The following is a 21,664-nucleotide window of genomic DNA, read 5'->3' on the forward strand; positions in this document are numbered from 1 at the left end:
TCTCTTAATCTCCTCGTCCCTTAAAAAGGAACCTGCCCCAGTGTAATTTAAGCTGCTGATCAAATGCCCTTGGGCCAAGTTTGCCAGTACAAAACTGCAAAAAAATGGAAAAGCCTTTCTTCTAGGTGGTTAATACGTGCTGTGTCAACATGGGACTTTTTGGTCAGGCGAATACCTCTGTGCTTGTACGCAGTTGGCACTTGCCTGCTAAGGTTGTAGATTCACGTCCTATCCTCATCCAGAACCAACCCCTCACCCCCCCCCCCTCCCCAGCTGCGTAGAATATTTGGGCTCTGCGGGAGCAGGCAATGACGCAGCAGTTTTGGGCCCCTAGCTTTCATCATTTAGGGACTGTAGACGCTGCACGGTGTGGTGACTTATGTTTACTAGAGTCTAACCGCTTGCTGTAAACATTTAGATGTGTGAACATGTTGGAACTGCATGTGAATGTGTGATTATTGCAAAGTATAATGCACTGCACCGTCGGTGAGGAAGGTACACCTGTTCGTGCTACGGTTTTCCCTGTGTGACAGAAGTGAGGCACGACTATTTAAGCTGTACTCACACATGCAACATGGCAGACAAACCTACACTGGGGCAAAAACAGCATGTGAACGCGCAAGCAAACGTTAACCTTACTCTCTTCATCGTTGGGAGGCTTTGTTTGGGCCCGTGATCCTAACTGTTTTCTACTAAATACAGTGAATTGCCTTCTACTACTGTGAAAAGCGGCAGCACATGTGGTGTGATCTGTAGCACCGTGATACGTGCACTAGTAGTGCATACTTTAAAATCTCAGACTATGAAGTGGCTTACAGCCGTTAGGTAATGGACTTTGGTACACCCCTGTTTTATAAGTTAAAGGGCAAGAAGGAGGGGGTCTACAGCATTTGTCAGGTGTCTTTGTGGGAGTCTTAGAGATGTTTTTCCGGATACAGACAATCACATAATGTGCATGAGCACCTTAATAATATAAGTGAGAAACTGCAAAGTCTGCACTGTGGAAGCTTATAATGTATATATTTTCAGCAAAGCTTGCATTCTTGGTGAAAAAACTGTGTCCTGCCTCCTTCTTCCTTAATTATTGCAATGTGAGCTCTCCGATTCGCACCTCTAATCCTCGCCAAGGGATGGCGGTGTACTGGATCTGCTCAGGCGTCGCTCTCTCTGGGGATGAGCAGTCGCTCGGATGGGGGGTCAGGGGCTAGACTGAAGCCACAGGACAGACCAAACAGCCTGGCTTTGTTTTCTTCAGACATTTTTCTCGTCAGCTCGTGAGTGCTGACAAGTTATGGCTGTTACAACAAACAAATGATGGACGGAATGCTGGCAATGCAGACATTCTCCCCCAGTCAAGAGATCTGGGTTAAATCCATCGTTCTTTCGCCCACTACGCCACCCCAGTTCAGACATGGCCATATGCAAATCAGTCTTGACCCTGTGCTTCATGGGAACAGTCCAGCCCGAACTGCCAAGCCATGTCTTCCCTGGACCGGAATCAAGCATCCTAGGGCCGGTTTCTGGCTATCAGCCGTCATCAGCCAGGATAGCTTGACTCCAGTGGCGTAGTGAGCACGGGTCCCACGTCTGGGAATACCCATCCCACTTAGGGCGAAAAGCGTTACAACAAACAAATGATGGACGGAATGCTGGCAATGCAGACATTCTCCCCCAGTCAAGAGATCTGGGTTAAATCCATCGTTCTTTTGCCCACTACGCCACCCCAGTTCAGACATGGCCATATGCAAATCAGTCTTGACCCTGTGCCTCATGGGAACAGTCCAGCCCGAACTGCCAAGCCATGTCTTCCCTGGACCGGAATCAAGCATCCTAGGGCCGGTTTCTGGCTATCAGCCGTCATCAGCCAGGATAGCTTGACTCCAGTGGCGTAGTGAGCACGGGTCCCACGTCTGGGAATACCCATCCCACTTAGGGCGAAAAGCGTTACAACAAACAAATGATGGACGGAATGCTGGCAATGCAGACATTCTCCCCCAGTCAAGAGATCTGGGTTAAATCCATCGTTCTTTTGCCCACTACGCCACCCCAGTTCAGACATGGCCATATGCAAATCAGTCTTGACCCTGTGCCTCATGGGAACAGTCCAGCTCGAACTGCCAAGCCATGTCTTCCCTGGACCGGAATCAAGCATCCTAGGACCGGTTTCTGGCTATCAGCCGTCATCAGCCAGGATAGCTTGACTCCAGTGGCGTAGTGAGCACGGGTCCCACGTCTGGGAATACCCATCCCACTTAGGGCGAAAAGCGTTACAACAAACAAATGATGGACGGAATGCTGGCAATGCAGACATTCTCCCCCAGTCAAGAGATCTGGGTTAAATCCATCGTTCTTTTGCCCACTACGCCACCCCAGTTCAGACATGGCCATATGCAAATCAGTCTTGACCCTGTGACTCATGGGAACAGTCCAGCCCGAACTGCCAAGCCATGTCTTCCCTGGACCAGAATCAAGCATCCTAGGACCGGTTTCTGGCTATCAGACGTCATCAGCCAGGATAGCTTGACTCCAGTGGCGTAGTGAGCACGGGTCCCACGTCTGGGAATACCCATCCCACTTAGGGCGAAAAGCGTTACAACAAACAAATGATGGACGGAATTCTGGCAATGCAGACATTCTCGCCCAGTCAAGAGATCTGGGTTAAATCCATCGTTCTTTTGCCCACTACGCCACCCCAGTTCAGACATGGCCATATGCAAATCAGTCTTGACCCTGTGCCTCATGGGAACAGTCCAGCCCGAACTGCCAAGCCATGTCTTCCCTGGACCGAAATCAAGCATCCTAGGACCGGTTTCTGGCTATCAGCCGTCATCAGCCAGGATAGCTTGACTCCAGTGGCGTAGTGAGCACGGGTCCCACGTCTGGGAATACCCATCCCACATCGGGCAAAAAGCGTTACAACAAACAAATGATGGACGGAATGCTGGCAATGCAGACATTCTCCCCCAGTCAAGAGATCTGGGTTAAATCCATCGTTCTTTTGCCCACTACGCCACCCCAGTTCAGACATGGCCATATGCAAATCAGTCTTGACCCTGTGCCTCATGGGAACAGTCCAGCCCGAACTGCCAAGCCATGTCTTCCCTGGACCGGAATCAAGCATCCTAGGACCGGTTTCTGGCTATCAGCCGTCATCAGCCAGGATAGCTTGACTCCAGTGGCGTAGTGAGCACGGGTCCCACGTCTGGGAATACCCATCCCACTTAGGGCGAAAAGCGTTACAACAAACAAATGATGGACGGAATGCTGGCAATGCAGACATTCTCCCCCAGTCAAGAGATCTGGGTTAAATCCATCGTTCTTTTGCCCACTACGCCACCCCAGTTCAGACATGGCCATATGCAAATCAGTCTTGACCCTGTGCCTCATGGGAACAGTCCAGCCCGAACTGCCAAGCCATGTCTTCCCTGGACCGGAATCAAGCATCCTAGGACCGGTTTCTGGCTATCAGCCGTCATCAGCCAGGATAGCTTGACTCCAGTGGCGTAGTGAGCACGGGTCCCACGTCTGGGAATACCCATCCCACTTAGGGCGAAGCGTTACAACAAACAAATGATGGACGGAATGCTGGCAATGCAGACATTCTCCCCCAGTCAAGAGATCTGGGTTAAATCCATCGTTCTTTTGCCCACTACGCCACCCCAGTTCAGACATGGCCATATGCAAATCAGTCTTGACCCTGTGCCTCATGGGAACAGTCCAGCCCGAACTGCCAAGACATGTCTTCCCTGGACCGGAATCAAGCATCCTAGGACCGGTTTCTGGCTATCAGCAGCCAAGTTATGGCTGGCAGGCCTGGTGGCACCCTAAGTGACGTTGGAAGCATGTCTGTTACAGATTTAGCAAAATGGCATTGGTTAGGGATTTCCTACAATCGATTCTGTTTTAAGACGCCTAGAAGCTTTTAAGGGATATTTACTTTCCTCTTCCACTGGTGTCAAGTGAATTTGATATCGGTGGCTTGTAAGAAGTAAGGAAAGCCGGGAAAACACCATACTTTCTTACAGTTAAATAAAATAAAAGCGTGCCTGAGTTATGGAATGTTTGAAATAGCCCTTCGTATCTGATAATTAATTATGCGTGAGTGCTGTTAGTAGCTTGGCGGGAAATATCACAAAGGGTCGGCGATATTTCTGCAGATGAAAGAAAATATCACATATGATCCAGTCGGTGGAATAGAAAACCGGCACAGTAACTGCATCAGGTTTTAGAATCACCTGCAAGCAATTCCGTTGTAAGCATGTGTCATGATGGAGAAAATATTTATTCATTGATTCTGATGGTAGTAATTGTGAGCTCCTTGTGTTTCTAGTTTAGCTTCATGTTTTAAAAAGCTTTGACCAGAGTCGGCTGCAGCTTGAGCCTTCGATTGGCATGCACGAGACTGTGGTGAAATAAAGGTGAATTTGCTATGCTATGTGTGGTAGACTGCAGCCGTGTTTTTTCTAGGTTAAGGTTTACTTTACTGGGCTGTCGACAAGGGAGCAGGGCTGCAGACGCTGTATTCAGTATGTTTACGGGGGCGCCGCGCCAGTGTATTACACAACGTCTTACCTTGTACATAACAACAGTGCTTTACAGTGTCTACAGCCTGTAGCCTACAGAAGTTAGAATTTTTTGTGTGTACCATTGTCTTGAGTAGGCATACTTTTCTTGGAGAAGGAAACACGTATGCAAAAGTTGAACCAACTCCATGGAACACTTCACAAACGGCACGTGATAATACATCTGATTGCCAACTGCATTAGGCTAAACACACGGTCAGATCAAGCCCGTATTAACGAAAACTAGGCACACTCTATATTGTTGTTGCACTTACTGCAACCAGCAACCTCCCTTTTAGTCTTCAAACACGGACAAATTTTAAAAGACCAGGGAAGAGAATGTGGCGTAACGGCCAGAGCTGCCGCCATTGGAACTGGGGAGCCAGCTTCGACTAGTCTCGGGGTGGGCTCCACATCTTGTGATTCTGAGCAAATCAATTAGTCTCCAGTGCCTAAAAAAAATGTAACCTCGTGTAATGTAACTAGCGCTCATGTATAACACTCCGATATTTTCCGGCTGTTGTCACTTTATTTAAAACTTCAAAAAAGAAGCTTAAATTAGACCATCCCTTGTTCCTCGGAGTAGCATTTCCGGTCCACACCCGTTGGTCATTTCGTTTTTGCACAAAGGGAATGTGGAACAGTGATAACTTATCACTGATAAGATAGGGGGAAAAACTGTAATCAGACTGGTATTGTAGTACATTGGCTACCCTCCTAAAAGTAGTATGCACTACCCCGCACGAAGGGGATTGGATGTTATTGATCGTGCACAAAAATAAATTATATTTGGGCACATTTTTAAATACTTTAACACTGTAAATATTATATTGTAAAATAAACACAAGAAAGTAAACTGACCATATTATGTAAAGACAGAGAAAGGAAACCAAATGAAAACAGTTTTTATTGTTTACATATCACCTTGAAATAATTATTTCGAGCGAATTAAACTGAAGAGAGCTTGTAACCTAGTACATGTTTTACTGTTATTTCTTGGACAGCCTGTTCTAATTACATCAGAAAAAAGCATTATAAAGCTAAAAATACACAAACCTTGACCGAACCACCCTGTGTTTAGAGATTTATGTATACAGACAAAAAGTCTTTCCTCAACAGGACATTTAGCACAAATTATACTCCCCCGCAGTGCGTTAGAGTTCAAACTAAAAGACCCACAGCTCTGCTGAGGCACGTGTTCTTCCTAGCAAGATTGTTGAAGAGGCGAATAAAGTAAAAAAAAGCATTGGGTTGGCCTTTCGTAGACTGACACTTTTTTATGAGAGAAACCACGAATATTCATGGGCGGGTTAATTAAAAGTTTTTATTGTGGGGATACCAGGAAAAGAATATTGCTTCCTAGCAGAGCAGAAATTTTTGATGAAAGGTGCACACTGTATTTCTGTGCCTGTCTGCATATCCCATTTTTGTTTTGGGGTTTCTTATACTTCATAGTGTCTCAATGCACCCCAAAGCAGCAGAAAGCCACCTTATAAACAATCAAATGGGGCGCGTGGCCAGGTGCCCGAGGAGTATGGATGCGTCTGCGTAGGGCTCTCGGCACCGACACAGAGGAGTCCCGCCTCACGGAACCCCGAGTGAAGCAGTTTGCAGAGAAACATCGGTGAACCGATTTAGTTTTAGACGCGACGACACCCGCAGCCATTTAAGGTGTAAATCATCCACATTTTGCTGGTAAAGCGCTCCCGAGCATATTTGCGGCATCACGGCCACCATTTTGGAATTCAGGCTCGAGGTGCGAGCTCCTTTCTGCCTCACTTATTCAAAATTGGGTCGCCTCACCATGCCTAATAGCTTATTTCACAGACCATGACTCTAATGCCCACATCAATAGTGAAATTATCGTGACAGTTATCCCTCATTGCATCAACAACCCACAGCTGTTGAAGGTACTATGTTATGGCCACCATTTTGATTCTTTTTTTTCCCCTCACAACTCTGACGTGATGCATTTTCCAGCGCTCGGATAACCTGTATCTCCTTCTTACTTACTTTCGCTCATTTGTTCAATAGAAAGGCTGGTATTTTTGAACTATTTATTCTATGGCTCTGACTGTTGGCTCTTATGGCGCACTTTTGGAAAGAAGATGTGGGCGTTTTGAGGAAGTACAATTCAAGTGAAACAATGTTTGCAGTGAGCCTTACCCTCTGAAATAGTGAACACCTGATAGCCCTCTCAAGTTATATCAATACACTTGGCTGCATATCCCTTATTTTAAGCACTGTACACTCCAAGTTGAAGTTGCTCCCTTTTGTCACTTCTCTTCAGCTAATTTTTCTCTGGCTTTACCTTCAGACCTTTCTTTTTTACCTGCTTCTTCAGCTCATGGGTAGAACGAAAGGCTCTCTTCACAACGCATCAAAACCACAGCGCTCTTTTATTAAAAACTCCACACTTTTCTAACAGCTATCTAAATTGGAGGATTTACAATTAATTGAGGTGGATAACGCTAGCACAATAATGGATCTTCCACCAACCACATCAGGAAAATCAAACGTGAAAAGGTTAAAAAAAAGACCCTCCTTCACCCCCTAAGCCAGCTTCCCCAGTTTCAATGGAAATGTTGCTACAGGAGATAAGAGCGCTCAGACACTTCATGGAGGAGACGAATTCCAAACTGCAAATTCTTTCAGACAACTGGGCACAACAAGACTTACTGCAGTTGAACACAATGTTTCTTCCCTCAGCGACACTACTAAGAGTGTCCCTTTCTTGCACTCTCAAGTTTCAACCCTCCAAAAGCAGGTCGAGGACCTAGAAAATCGCAACAGGAGAAACAACCTACGTATTTATGGTCTGGAAGAAGGGGCCGAAGGCACAGACTCCATTACATTTTTCAAATCTTTCCTCCCTAAAATCCTACACATGTCAGAACACACTACGTTGAATATACAACGCGCCCACTGATTGGGGCGAGCCTCTGCCGCTAATTCATCTTCACAAAGACCAAGAGGAGTAATTTTTTATTTTCTAGAATATACGGACTTGCTAAAGGTATTGGCAGCAGCCAAAGCTATTCAACGCATCTTGTGGTCAGTTTCCACATTGTTCTTTGCGCAAGACTGCTCTAAAGCTACAGCAACCAGACGTAAAGCCTTTCTCAACTTGAGACCAGATCTGCGCTCCATGGGTGCCAGATATGGCCTTTTCCACCCATGTCTTTTTAAGGTCACCTACAACAACAGAACAACGACTTACGAGGATCCAGTTTGTTTGCAGAGTTTCATCAACTCGTATAAGATGGATTCTACGGTCTCTTCAGGATTCTCCTCATCGCATATTACATGAACTATTGAACTGCATATCTAAGTTGTTGATATCTTTTTAACTGTAGGTCTTACGAAGTTAGCTTCAGGCATACGTTGATAGCTCATCCTTAACAGTATTACAGTTTATTTGTTCCCTTTTATGCTGTGCGGATGGCTTTGAATTCACGTTGTCATGTTTTTATTGTTTCTAAGTTCTTCTCATGTACTAAGTTGTATATCTTGTTCTTGCTTCACAGCTATGTTTAATCGTCAAGAGGTTCTCCCCGAGTCCTGCCGAACCTTCCCTAGACGTCTGTCTGCTCCATGTGGTTCCACAAACCCCCATCCACATTTCCCTTTTGTAGGTATGTTTTTTGTTTTGTCCTTTGTTCTTTGTCGTTATGTCTTAGGTTTCTCAATATGCCTCACATTCTATGATTACTTGTTTATTTGGTGTCTTTAGTACTCTTATCTTCTCTTATATGCTTGATTTTATTTTTATATTTACTATTGCATGTCCAAATTTTGCTATCTCTCCATTTTTCATTTTCTTATTTATTATACTTATCTTTTCTTTTATTGCTATGCTTTGCTCACATCTCTGTTTCCGAATTCCTTTTTGGCTTTGGCTATCTGATTTATATGTTTTTCTTTACTTTGACATCGAATTAATCATTCATTTCCTTCTTTTCTCCTTTCACATTCTATATTGCTGTTACAATGAATTGGGCTTCTGTTTCATATTTCTAGATCAATTTGTTTCTAATAATTTATGTCATTAAAACTGATTACATGGAACGTTAGGGGATTGAATTCCCCTATCAAAAGGCAAAGAGTCCTGACCCACTTAGCCAAATTAGATGCTGATATTGTATTCCTGCAAGAAACTCACCTCTCGGATGTTGAATCATTAAAATTAAAAAAAGGTTGGGTGGGAGAAGTTTTCTCCTCCCCAGGTGATGGCAAACACAATGGAGTAATGATACTTTTCCGTTCTCACTCGTATCTCAAGAATCAGATGTTGCTGGCAGATGGCTGAATGGTAAATTGTCTTTGAAGGGTGATCCAGTCTCTCTTCTAAATGTCTATGCCCCTACATGTGGTCAACCCTCCTTTTGGCCCACATTGGCCAAACAAATCACTCACTGCATAGAAGATAACTTCATTTTAGCTGGTGACTGCAATCAGACTTTTGACCCGTTTATTGATTGAAATTCTAGAGTCTCCTTTGTTCATAACAAACCCCATAAGTCTTTTGTTCATACTATCACTCAGCATAAACTCCTTGATGCTTGGCGTCTTTGTAATCCGACCACTAGAGAGTACACTTTTTACTCCCCATCCCATCAATCTCAATCAAGAATTGATTATATATTTGTCTCCTATACTATTTCACAAACTCTTACAAATGCAGAGATTGGTCCCATTTTATTGTCAGATCATGCCCCTGTCTCAATTGGCCTTGATATCCTACCTAAAGTTACATGTCCTAGAAGGTGGCATTTTAATAATGCCCTCCTCTTAGATCCAAAGTTTACTGCTTCCTTTACTACCTTTTTCGATGAGTTTTTTTAGATGAACTAAACTCCATCCATGCCCTTCTCCACTTTATGGGATGCATTCAAAGCCTCAGCTAGAGATTTCATAATCGGCTTTGTTGCAAAGAAACGAAAAAATGCCCATAAATTAACTAAGGATCTCCTTCAGGATATTAAGAGACTGGAGCACTCTTATTACACCTCACACTCAAAGGATTGTTTAACAGCTCTCCTTAATGCCAAAATGCAATTTAATAAGAAGTCAACGGAGGATGCCTCGTTATACTTGTTAAAATCTAGCACTAAATTTTATGGGGGTAAAAATAAAGCTGGGAAAATATTGGCCAATTATTTAAAAGTTAGACACAATAAACTGAACATTGAATCCATCTATGATGCACAATCAGATTTAAAATTTAAGTATGCTGATATTTTGAATGAATTCTCTTTCTTTTACAAATCATTATACGCTTCCGAAACACAACCCACTCACCATTCCTTATTCCACTTTTTTTCCAATATCCAAAAACCTCAACATACTCTTCCAGACTTGTCCTCCCTGGAGTTAGATCTAACGCAGCAAGAATTATTAAAAGCTTTTCAACACCTTAAAAAAGACAAAGCACCGGGACCGCATGGTTTCACTGTCGAACTTTATCTCCACTTCTCTAAACTCGTAATGCCCAAATTGTACTCCCTAATAAATTCCTTTAGCACATTAGGTGGCTCCTCGGGTTTCTTCTCAGAAGCACATATCTGCCTCCTCCCCAAAGATGGTAAAGTTTCTAAATATTGTAAAAATTATAGGCCTATATCCTTGGTTAACATCAATTACAAAATCTTCTCCAAAGCATTAGCTACACGATTAGATTCCTACCTACCAGATTTGCTGGGAAGAGAACAATCTGGATTCGTCAAAGGTCGATTCATAACTGATAATACACGACTCCTTTTTAAAGTTTTATCTAAATCTTCCCATTTAAAACAATCCCTTGTAGCGATAGCACTGGATGCCGAAAAGGCATTTGATAGAGTTGAGTGGACTTATTTGTTTTATACTCTCAAGTGATTTTGTTTTGGCCCTAAATTTACATCCTTAATTTCTCAACTTTATTCTAACCCTCGTGCGGCTGTCTGTGCCAATGGTTTGATCTTCCATTCTTTGATTTAGGGCAGGGGTCTTCAAAGTGTGGGGCGAGACCCCCAGGGGGGCCGTGAAGTGATAGAAAGGGGGTCGCACATTCCCAGTCACACTTCTGCCCAGGCACAGCAAGGGATTCAGCCCCCATCCTCCCCCGTAGTGTGTCTCAGCTCGAGCTGCTGTAGGCTCCGCTGGGCTGTCTGCAGTCTTATCTCCTGGGTTTTTCACAGGTCGTTAAGGACCATTTGCAGATTTACATACCTTTTGTAAAGTGGTTACTGAGGCTTAGTTTTTTTTCTAGTTCCAGTACCCCCTGGGCCCCAACTCTGCCTTTTCCTTACATTTGTATTTCACATTTACTGCTGTAGTGTGAGAATGCATTTCACGAAAATAAATATAAAGTAGGGTTGCAAGAAGAAAAATACCAGCCATTTGATGTTTAAAGAGCCTGCAAAGGCCTCCTCTTGACACTAAATGGGATTGTAAATAAAATCCTATGCATTCATTCGTAATGTGACTTTTCTGTCTTTGTTCCCTTTAATTATCAGTCATGGATCATTGAGGCAGCCCTAGAACACAATTAAAAGTGCTTTCTATTTATATTTGCTGTTCCGAATACGCACAGATGAGTGCTGAAATATACAGCTTTAGGTGACTGCTTATTTTTGTACCGTCTGGGACATCAAAATAATGAGCAGGCAACCCTAACCATAGGACTGGAAGTGTGTTGCAGGATCAGCATATTATTTATTTCCTCCACCCTCGATCCCTGGTTAATGTCATAATAGCAATAGTTTAACTTATATCTTAAACCCTACGCTGCCGTCAATAATATGCTGAGTTACTTCAAGTGTTTGGGAATGCACCCTGCATTCAGAGAACTCACTTCTCATTCTCACACTTCACTTTCACGCTCACCCTGCACTCACAGCGATCGCAATGCACTCACACTGATCACCATGCACTCACATCATTCACCCTCTCACACTGCACTCACAGTGATCACTCTGCAATCACAATGCACTTGCATTGTTCACCCTGTACCTCAGCCTGCAGTCACACCACTCATATGCACTCATGTGACACCTCATTCACCTGTCCCCTCACTGCTCAATTTGCAACTTGCTCAAACAAGCCCATCATTAACCATGCATTCATTCGTCCCACTCTGCACTTACATCCGCACCCAAATTCATGGTCACCTCACTCACCCTGCAGTCACTCCTCTTTCCCTACTCTCACACTGTTGCATCTCTCACCATGCACTCACATGGGCACACTTCTCATCCACAGAGTGCAGAGGGTTAATGTGCCTGCTACAAAGAACATGTACTATGCAGATCACAGAACTGTGTGTAAACTGAGTAGCACTATAAAAAAAAAATGTTTGTCAGAAAGGTGCTACAGAGAGATGAGGTGTTTTGTTGGTGAGTGGTAGTGAGGGAATTTATGGAGAAGGAGGAAGCGGGGATGGGGAACCAAAAAAGACTGTTGCGCCGTGTGTGGCCAGTGCTATGGCCAGCCCTGCCTGGGAGTGTAGGCCCCCTCGCGAAGTTTGGGTCTAGTCGCTCCCATGCTTCTGCCTACTACTATTATTATTTACATTTGTAGTGTGCTGCTATTACCAAAAGGTGTCCTGGGGCTAATAGCCATCTGCTGCCTGAAGGCAAATGAGAAACATACAGATGGGGAAAGAGAACCAGCCAAATGGGGTGACCTACAGAGCATAGAGCCAGGTTTTTATATTTTCCTAAAGGATAATAGAGTCTTGGTGGAGCGAAGCAAAGGAGGGTGGACGTTCCATAACTGTGTGGCCTGCACCAAAACAGCAAGACAGACAATTCGTGCCTTCCTGAATTAGGGAACAATAAGCAGAGTGGCACAGGCCAAGAGGAGCATACGGGTCCAACCCGTGTGCTCGGTGCGGAGAGATGAAAGGATGAGAAAGGACAGCAAGGGAGTGAGGGAATTTGATTGAAGAGGTCAGGGATGAGGAGAAATGTGAAGTGCTGAAGGGAAGTGCGGACACGCAAGAAGTGTGTGTGAGGGAAAGTTGAGGGCACAGAGGAGGGCTACTGTCAAACTGTGAGAGAAGATAGCTGAGAGATGATCTGTGACCTAAAAAGTAATTTGATGTGACATTGGTGAGGGACAGCAGCGATAGGGGAAGAGAGGGAGTACTGGGGTGGGTGCTGAGCAGTGATTTGTAATTAAACATGTGCCAGGAACCTCACCAGTAGGCCACCGCAACTTTAACCACCCACCCATTGCCTTGCATGTGCGGCCAATGTCAATACCTATGCAACTACCAACCATACCACTGTACAAGTGTGACTATTTCAAGCCCCCAAAGCTATAAGAATGGCATGGATTTCAGGAGTTTATCGTTTTTAATGTATATTGAATTAATAAACAGCTGTTCTGCTCATCTCTAAATTACACAGACAGAGCCATCAAGTGGCATGTGGCAGACGGTCATATTGCCAGTGTGCACAATTAGGTGCCAGTGCGGAGCAACGGAAACCACCTGCTCAAATTAAGCACTAGTCCTGAGGTAACAGGGGAGAGGGACATTGGTTCAAGAAGGTGTGAAAAAACAAAACATAGATGTGAAAGATGAATGGGGGACTGGAGAGGTGTAAGATACAAATAGACAACAATTTGAACGGAGAGACTTGAGATGAATGAGAAATACAGATGGGCACGGGAGGTGACAGGGCCAGAGAGGCCATGAGATAAATGCGAGAAACTGTTAGAGATGAGGGCAGTGAAAAGGCAGAAAGGCAAGAGGTGGTTAAGGGTGAAGTGAGAAGTTGAATGGGGAGAGTTTAGAAGTTGTAAGAAGGGGTGAAAGAAAATGGCCTGCAAAGTGAGAGAGGGATCCAGGATTGGGAGAGGAGAGGAGAGAGGGATGGAAGGGAGGGGTGAGAGGAAAGTGCCATGGGTAAATTGCTTAACTCTGCACAAGACCGCCAGGGTTTTAAGGGACCCCTGCTGCTCCCGGCCAGGGCCAGGTGAGCTTCTAATGTGGCAGCACGTATTCCTGCGGAGTGGAAGGCCCATCACAAAGGTTGACTAGACATCTTTCTGATGTTAATTGCTGTCTTTTGGTTATAAACTGGTACTGATGGGGTGAAATCTTTCCTCAGTGTTACTGTGTGCAAAAAAATTCAAAATAATGAAGCAATTCTATCCCAAAACAACGCTGCATCACATAACATTATTTAAATTTTCTTCCCACACAATTTAGTCAAGCCTGTCGTGTAATTTGGTCCTCACCTGCCTCGTAATTCCAGAAGCCCTGCCTACAGGTTTAGAAATGTTTATCAGGAGGGGGTCCTTACGACTGAAAATGTTGACAGGGGGGTCTCGGCACCCAAAAGTTTGAAGACCTCTGATTTAGGGAGAGGTGTGCGTCAAGGAGGCCCTCTTTCCCCTTCCTTTTTAATTTGGCTTTGGAACCTTTTCTCTCTAAATTACCTCAAAACCCAAATATATATGGTTTTCAAACATTAAATTCCCACATTAAACTTGCAGCCTATGCTGATGATATTTTGCTTTTTATGTCAAAACCTAGTGACTCAATCCCTACCTTTTTGGCAGAAGTACAAGCATACTCTAATATCTCTGGTTACAAATTGAATAATGATAAATGTGAGATTTTGCCCTTAACTAAGTACACTTTTAAATCAGATTTTAGGGCTTTTAATTTCACATGGAGTCCTAACCACATTAAGTATCTAGTATTACATGTTACTTCTTCAATTTTGGACAAAGTATCATTATGCATGAATAAATGCACACAAAAGATATCAGACCTAACTACTAAATGGCATCCCCTATACCTATTTTGGTGGGGCCGTTTGGACACTATAAAGATGATGCTGTCGCCTATAATTATATATACTATTTCTAACATCCCGGTCCCTATTCTGACTAAATTTTTTAAGAAGATTAATTCCATCCTTTCTTCCTTCCTATGGAATAACAAGAAACCCCGCATGTCTCTATTTAAATTAATTTGCCCTAAAACAGAAGGTGGAGTTAACTTTCCTGACTTTCCAGCGTATCAGAAAGCATTCCTTTTACGTCAAGCCTCTCTTTGGTTGCGTGATCCCACAGAAGACTGTCCTTTATGGACTACAACTGAGCGTCTTTTTTTGTTCCCCTTATCCTTTGATGAATATCTTTCCTTCTCACGTAAACCACAGGCCTTATCCACTCCCATAATCAAACTGACCTCTAAACTCCTGGTATCCGTATCTCTCTCTACTCATAGTACTATAGATTCCTTCCTCAACTCAACAATTTGGCACAACAAAAACCTGCTTATTCGAAATAAACCATTCTATTGGGAGACTTGGCGTCAGAGAGGATTAATATGGATCCATCAGCTACTTTCACAATCGGATTTTATACCTTTCTCGTCACTTAGTCAATCATTCAATTTGCCTGCCTCATTCATTCATAAATACAACATACTTAAAGAAGCTGTAATGGATACATACACCCAATTATCTGCTACACCTACTGCTTCCACCATTCCGGACCCTTCTTCACGACTTCACACGTGGTTAAAAACTACACCCAAAGCTTCCACTATATACAGTTATTTACAAGGTAAAGACACTGTCAGGCAGAAATCCACAATAGAAGAGGCATGGGGTCGAGATTTTATGTTATCTTGGCCAATGTCTTTATGGAACAACTTATGGACCAAGATACGTAAATCATCCAGAGCAGCTAATATAACACAAACGCTGTTTTTTGTTTATAATAGACTTTTATTATCACCGAATGCTTCAAGCAAAAGATTTACAACTGTACCAGACGCTTGTTGGACATGTTCCTCTCCAAATGCTGATTTATTTCATATGTTATTTTCTTGTCCAATTGTATATAATTTCTGGAAACAAGTATGGTCCCAAATCAACCTGATTTTTGGAACTAAACTTTCTTTTTCCTTTACTCATGTATTCTTAGGAAGTCTCTCATCTTGCTGGGAAAATTTAACGCCTAGGGGCCGATTCTGATCCTGGAAAAACGCTGTACAAATCGTGGTATGGAGCGTTTTCCCCATACAACTCGTACTTGTAAGGATTCCCCTACAACCTAGGAAGTACGATCCGTACAAATAGACGCTCTCCATACAAATTGTAAAAAAGACCATACAACTCGTATATACAAGCGATTCCGATTCAGATTGCCCTGTACGCGACGTTCACATGTATTCCCGGCAGCAGTTTACAACCCGTCAAGTATGATTCGTACAAACGGCACTCCGTACGGCTCTTTTTTAACAGGAGCCAAAAAGTGCCGGGAAAACATTGTACGCCCCGAAAACAGTACGAGACGGACCCCCCATGTACGCGTCGTACACCCCATGAATACAGGGGTACGGTGTGTATGTACGGTGCATACCGATGACACGGAAAGTGGGGTACGGTGCGTATATACGCGCTGAAGGGGTACTGGTCGTGTACACACCGTACAAGCACCATACCCCAAACTCGCTTGTGTACGCACCGTACCCCAAAAGTGCGTATGTACGGTGCGGACCCCAAAATCGCGTATGTACGGTGCATACATGCGCGATGTTGGGGTACGCTCCATACACACGCTTCGCATGTGGGGGGACCCCTGTACGCCTCATACCCCTATACGACCCGTACCACGGTACGAGTCGTACCCCCAGAACGAGTCATACCAGGGTACGAGGCGTATAGGGGTTCGCTCTGTAGCCCGGTACGAGTCGTGCCCCGTATACAGGCCATTTTCCATACAAATCGCATGCTGACAACCCAGTACGAATCGTACTTGACGGGTTTACAGCCTTTTTACAAATTGTATGATCTTTTTTACAAGTCCGTGTCGTACAGCTTTTCCCGATACAATTTGTAAGGATCGGGCCGATCTGTATGTATTTTTCCCGTACAAATCGTACTACACGGGTTGGAAGGGACTTGTCCGATTTGTATGGAAAATAAAAGTCCAGGATCAGAATCGGCCCCTATATGTTAGAATTATTGATTTGCTATTAGCGGTCACATTTCAGCAAATCACCGTAAATTGGAATGACTTTACAAAAATCTCTTATAAGGCATGGTGGTATGCTGTTTGCCATAATCACAGGTTGGGCACCACCTTTGTATATCCTATACATATGGCAACGAAACGTCTGGATTTGTGGTCACCTGTTACAATATACCTTGACGTAAGTGCCAGACGATCTTTCCAGCTACAACCAACTCAACAAGAAGTTCTAAAACCTCCTTGAACTCCCCAAATGTTCCTAAAATATTTGATATTCCAATGCTTTCCATGATTCACTTTTACCGTTTTATTCTTTCTATTTTTATTCTTGAGTCCGATTCATATAACTTTATTGCAGCAAATTCTTTTGTAATGACATGCATTTAATATTGTGAACTATGTATTGACACCCTTATTTCTATCAATAAAAATTTTCTGAACTGAAAAAGATAAATAAACAATCAAATGCGCTTCCAAGTTCTTTTTCAATATATTTTCCTTCACTGCCTTTACACGAGAACCTGTATGTTGATATTAATCCTCCCATTTTTGTCAATTTTGAATAATTATTTGTTACGTGTTTTATGACAGTAGGTTGCTTCACTGCTCTCTACATGTGCTTTTGCACGTGGCACTGTGTACACTTCTGTGCTTATGAGGAGTAATGTTTGCTCTGGGTGGTACCTGTGCACAACGGAATCTTACCCTGCCGATTCTGGTTTTGAATTGACGTGGCTATTCTCCTGCATTGCCGGTGCCCGTTGTGTGTGTGTGAAAGAATGAAGCTTGCACTGCTGTTCTGAATTGTACTTGTGACCTCTTGCCTGACATTCTGTGTAGTTTCCATCACATGTGAGGCGCGGAAGCTTGCAATAGGTGTCTCCGTCCGCTGTGTAATAGAAGCTCGCACTGTTGCACAGTGCGCATTATTTGTGTGTCGCGCGCCCGTTGGAGTTCGCTCTGGACTAAGCACGTCCGATCCGGTGCCTTGTTCTCGGTAATGGTAAGTGTTTGCAAGCTAATGCTGTGTTCTGTATATTGTGCCGATACCCCTCATCATGCTTACCTCCCCCACTGACACCCCGGGCCCTCCCTGCACATTGCTCGCTCCTTTAGAAGTGGAGCTGCGGCATTTGCTCCCCTGTGAAAGGGTACCAAATATCCGAGTCAAGCCCAAAGCGAGAGATATGTGCTTACTGTGTAACATATGCTTACAGTGGCCAGTCCTCTGATGTATGGCATTGAAACTGGCCCTGTGTACATGCCCCTAAGTAACACTGATGCCAAAAACATGAATTGACTTGCAAACCATGAATGTTAAAAACGTCAAGGGAATGCATTTCAGCAATTTATTCCTCTCTTATTTTACATGTTTACTTGATCTTGCATTCCCCACGAGTTAGCTATTTTATAATGTTGTTGTTTATCTGTATTTTTTTCTGTGCATACTTTGAGGCTTGAGCCATGCCAGGTGTTTATGAGGGGCTTTGATTGAGCATGCAGGCGCTAGGGCTAAGGCCAAACAAAGTGCCTGTCAGTGGGTTGGCCTCTCTGCAGAGCACACAGAACAATATTTGTGTATTCCATTTGCAACTGAAATTCTGTGGAAATGTGTGTGAAGGTGGTACACTGATGTCAAAATCTTTGCAAGGTAAAAGTAAGAGAAATTAAAGTGCTTATATTTGAGGGAGTGCAGTGCATGTTGGGGGCAGTGAAGTGAGAGAGATCTGAGGAAGGGCATTCGGGGAGGAGTGAAAAGAGGATGCTGAAGAAGAAAGAGAGGGGGTTGAAGATGTGCAGATGGACAAGATATGCAGAGAAAAAGAGGATACATAACTAACATAAAGCACACATAATTGAAGGCCAAAACTCCTTCCACAGGCCTCAATGCTATTTAGTTCACAGACTCACTATTTCAGAATGTAAACATTTTCGATGTTAATTATTTATAAGAAATCATTGTTGTTACGCATTTATCTTAAACAGCTAACCCCCAGTGACAAAGCCAATCATACTGACCGGCTTTAGGTGTATGTCAGTTGCTGTGCCATTTATCGGGATAAAATTTCATCTCAGAGAGAAACCAAAATACCGGTCTGATGGCACACTATGGGAATCACAGAAACGTATTTGGCATGTTCCTTTATAGGGAGCACCCATTTTTTTCATCTCACTTAAAGACCTGTCTGCACATATTTCTATATGATTGGTTACAGCAAGCAGCTGTGGGTGCTTCCCGAAATCTGGTTAGAGCATATTTTTCCAAAGTTAATGCTGCATGCAGTGCAAGACACTGGGCAAGCATACATTTTAAAGGGTTAAAGTCGTCATGCAGAACAATTTACGTATTACAGTAACTATTGAACAAATTAATGCAAGAAGATACGGGGCAGTTTTTAATGTGTTTAATATTTCAAGACTATACGTTCCCACTACTTAATAAGCCTGGCTTTATCGCTGCATTCATTTGCTTTAAAATGCACCATTTGCCAATCTTTTTTAAATTTCTTTCTCAGGAGAGGGACTCTCCCTAGACCCCAGATTTGTCCATTGAACTTGTTCACATCGCTAACTAGTGTTTTCTATTGGAAAGGGTAGAGCCAAAGCAGTCTTGCTTAGTACCCTAGCCCTCTTCAGAAGTCAGACTTGCTTGGCAACCCAGAAATTTTCTGAAATAATGTATGAGTTTTCTTTTATGAATGCCTAGAAGAACTGAATTTTTTGTCCATTTATCACAGAAATAGTGCTGAAAATCGCACCAAAAAGATGGCAATTATTAAAAAATGTATTCACGGGGGGAGAACCCCCCCGAAACCCCCTTATTGCCTTCGGGTGCGCTCGCTCGCATAGGTTGATTCGTTCTGCTTACGCCTCACCAGTTTCAAATTCCACTAGCCGCCACTGGGAGCCAGTGCAGTTGTCGCAAAAGGGGTAGTGACGGGGTTCGTGCAGGTTTGTTAAGGGCTAGATGCGCTGCTGTATTTTGGACTTGCAACCTTGATAATAAATCTTCCCTGATCCCTACCAGTAACGAAATTCCATAGTCTAGTCTACTGACTAGAAGCACCTGTATAAGGGCTTTTCTGCCAGCAAGGGGAATCCAAGAGAAGATTTTTCTCAGCATTCGCATCATACCAAAGCATGTGCCCAAGATGGTTTTTACTTGCTCCTCCATGGAAAGTCTATCATCAATGACGATGCCCAGACACTTTTTTGGTGTGGGAGCTTCCCCAAGTTCTACAGGCCACCAATCAGGGGTCCATAACTCCTCAGCTTTCCCAAACAACAAAATCTCCGTTTTATTGGAGTTGAGCTGTAGGAAGTTCTTGCTCATCCATGTGGCTATTTTTAGCATACAGCTCTTAAACTTTGCTCTGGACAAGGCGGGATCGGACTCCTTGGGGACTATCACTTGGGTGTTGTCCGCATACGAGATCGTATTGAATCCACAAGATCTAATGATAGTGGCTAGAGAGGACAAGGTAGGACTTAAAATGGATCCCTGAGGGACCCCCTTGTCCACTGGCGTGGTCTGTGACACAAATGTGTCCAATTGGACACATTGTGTTCTGTCGGTCAGGAAGCTTTGCAGCCATTTTAAAGTCATTCCTCTGACACCAATCTCTCGTAGTTCATCCAAAAGGATTCTGTGAGAGATGGTGTCAAAAGCTGCCAACAAGTCAAGAAGAACTAACATTGTGGGAGCCCCCATATCCAGTGACATCCTTATCATGTCAGTTACTTCAATCAATGCAGACTCTTTTGGTTTTTTTTAATTTATAAAGCGCGCGGCTACTCCTAAGAGTGTCCCGGCGCTGAAATAAAAGACCACCATAACCGACAGAGATCCACCCAAAAACCGTAGAACACGGAAAGGCCTAGAGCTGGAAAAGCCACGTTTTCAGATTCCGCCTGAAAGTTAAGAGGTCCGGGATCTGTCGCAGTGGGGGAGGAAGGCTATTCCATAGTCGAGATGCTACTGCTTGAAAAGATCTTCCCCCAACCTGGGAGAGCATGACCTTCGGAGCTGAGATCAAGCGCTGGGTAGAGGACCTCAAGGTACGCTGAGGAGTGGAAGGCTGAAATCTTTCCCTTAAGTAGGGGGCACCGATGTTGTGAAAAGCTTTGAAAACCAGGACAAGAGCCTTAAAGTGGATTCTTTTTCGCAACGGAAGCCAGTGTAGTGCGGACAAAAGATGAGACGTATGCTTCCTGAGTCTAGTCAAAAAGATGGCCCTGGCCGCGATATTCTGAATAAACTCAGTACTATAACATGAACGAAAACCCAACTGAGAAGGGTCAAGTAGGTTATTTTGTTCCAAATAGCCCGAGAATTGTTTATTAATCAGTGTCTCCATAATTTTAGAGCAGCATGGGAGAAGAGAGATGGGTCTGTAATTTTGTAGATCTGAGGGATCAGCTTGTGCTTTCTTCAGCAATGGCTTGATTTGCGCCTTCTTCCACTTAAGAGGGAACGTGGCCGTAGCTAGTGATATGTTACAGACTTCCATAAGCGAATAGGACAAGGCCGGTGCGAGATCTGAGATAATAAAAGGGGGGGCCAGGTCTAACGGGGAGCCTGATTTAGTGTGCGCTAATAAGGACAGTACTTGCTCAGCAGTGATGGCTGAGAACGACTCTAGGCTGGGTGATAGAGGGTCTTCCAGTGGCAGTGCTACCACCTTACAAGCCTCTTCCGAACCAAGAAAGCTGTAGATTTTATCTAATTTTTTGTTTAAAATAATTAGCTAGGTCGTCACATAGCCTTTGCGTGGGTGGGAGGAAAGAATTATTGGAACTGGGGTTAGTAAACTCCTTAAGAATCTTAAAGAGCTCTTTAAAAGTGCTCTTTGCTTCAGAGATTTGAGTGCCTACATACTATCTTCTGGCTATGTTGCAACTATTTAGATAAGCTCTATGTGCTGTTCTATAGGCCAGTTTATCCCCCTCCAACTTTGTTTTCCTCCATTTTCTTTCACTGATTCTACATGTAGCTTTTTCTTTCTTCAGGCTCTCTGAATATTATGGGGCTGCCTTTTTCCGGATTTTAACTACCCTGAGTGGAGAGATGGTATCTAGGGCTTCAGCTACAGAGGCCTCCAATATTTCCAAAGCTGTGT

At 43.8% G+C, this 21,664-nt stretch overlaps 1 long non-coding RNA gene across 1 annotated transcript in view; it reads left to right on the forward strand.

Annotated features, from left to right (window-relative positions):
• The window catches only part of LOC146797734 (uncharacterized), a 172,685-nt gene that overhangs the window by 115,428 nt on the left and 35,593 nt on the right, over positions 1–21,664 (forward strand). The window contains exon 2 of the long non-coding RNA XR_014968520.1: positions 8,090–8,197. This is a non-coding gene — a long non-coding RNA (uncharacterized LOC146797734). The remainder of the gene's footprint in view (positions 1–8,089; positions 8,198–21,664) is intronic.

Source organism: Triturus cristatus, chromosome 9, assembly GCF_964204655.1.
Source record: "Triturus cristatus chromosome 9, aTriCri1.1, whole genome shotgun sequence".
NCBI classification, from domain to species: Eukaryota; Metazoa; Chordata; class Amphibia; order Caudata; family Salamandridae; genus Triturus; species Triturus cristatus.